Source organism: Poecilia formosa, unplaced genomic scaffold, assembly GCF_000485575.1.
Source record: "Poecilia formosa unplaced genomic scaffold, Poecilia_formosa-5.1.2 Scaffold670, whole genome shotgun sequence".
NCBI classification, from domain to species: domain Eukaryota; kingdom Metazoa; phylum Chordata; class Actinopteri; order Cyprinodontiformes; family Poeciliidae; genus Poecilia; species Poecilia formosa.
The window spans coordinates 64,090-65,607 of NW_006800609.1; the positions used below are offsets into that span (position 1 = coordinate 64,090).

Sequence of the window (1,518 nt, forward strand, 5' to 3'; positions counted from 1 at the left end):
TAAACGTTTATGGTAACTGTTCAGCATAATATGTTCTATTTGTGACTGAAAATCTAAATGTAATGTCACCAATTTAGAGCAGGGAGACACTTCTACAAAGCAAAAGTATTGGTTTATCTTAACATACCTGATGGTCAATCTGGAAACTTCACCCGTCTCTAAATTAGTCACTTTGTTATGGTGACTCTCCAGTGGTTTTATCCTTGATCCCTCCTTGATTAGAGATTTCTCTGCATCCCTTATTGAGGATTTGAAAGGTGGCTATACTCTTAAGTATCTAAGTAAAAGAAATAACGCACAGAGACGTAGTTCTTGCTGCTAGGCCATAGACGAGCCGGAGATTTATTACACTACCACGGCTACCTCGTTACAGTTTCTTCATTTCAGTACAAAATCTTCATCGTCATTTCTTGTCACAAAAAATCTCCTCGAAGTCTTAATCTCGACCTGTTTTATCCTTTTCCATCTTCATCAGTATGTGTTGGAAAGTTTCAACCAATGGCGTGCTACTGTTGTTTTGCAGAAAGATTCTGGCACGCTTTATACTGAGTGTGTATTGGACGACCTTTAAAATATTTTGGACCTCACGAACTCAACATCTGCTCCATTTCAGAATTGCTGAATAGTACAATTTATCTCAAATTGTTAATTTTATCTTGCACAAACAGACATCCTTTCCAGTAAATTCTGGCTCCATTTGCGCTTTGCACGCAAATGGAAGGAAAGAATTCGGTCAGGTTGACCTAGTGCGAAGCCAAAGTCTTCGCCGAGGTGCCAATGTCTTTTTTCCGCCAAACAACTCCTTAGATAATATTTCCGCTCTTACACCCTTCCCTCTTCTCGGCCGCCAGGTGGTGTCCGTTGAGGGGGGGGTACTGTCAGGAACCAGGGTTTTGTTTTGTTTGTTTGTTTTTTTCCCCTTCCCTCCTCTACCACCAGAGGCCGCCTGTGGGCCAGCCCCTGGAGAAGTGCGGTGGCAACCCCGTGGACACACCTGTGTAAGATCTACATTGGCTGTGGAGCTACATAAGGAGTGGATGGCCGACTCTCCAGTGCCTGAGTGTTAGCTTCCTCAGGGGATCACTGGAGATAACCATAATAGGCTAACGTACGCTGAAGGCGTCTGGATTCCTCTGTGAGCTCTCCCTGTGACGCATGAGGTTGTACCCACCGGTTGCTCGAATCCTGGAAGTTCAATCCTCCTGGTCCGTTGTGATCCTCCTCGAGACGCCACAGGTATTACCTGTCGGTTGCCCGGCTTCGGAGATCCCAGTTACGTCTGGACCCTGTCAGCCTCCCGCCTCCACCTCCGCAGACCAAACTTACCTGTCCGCCCTCCAGCTCCGCCACCCCTATTCCGAACCTCACCACTCTGGACCCCGCACAATCCTCCCCGCTCAAGAGAAGCCTCCTCTGATTCATCCATTCAGTCCCAGAGCCGGACACCAGCTCAAATTACGCTCCGCTATTATTATTGTATTTTCCCCCACTGATCCCGAACGCAACACTAACCACTCT

The 1,518-nt window shown here is 46.8% G+C and overlaps 1 long non-coding RNA gene across 1 annotated transcript in view; it reads right to left on the minus strand.

Annotated features, from left to right (window-relative positions):
• Positions 1-309: 309 nt before the first annotated feature.
• Positions 310-1,518, minus strand: part of LOC107834574 (uncharacterized) — a 23,351-nt gene continuing 22,142 nt past the window's right edge. The window contains exon 3 of the long non-coding RNA XR_001660370.1: positions 310-359. This is a non-coding gene — a long non-coding RNA (uncharacterized LOC107834574). The remainder of the gene's footprint in view (positions 360-1,518) is intronic.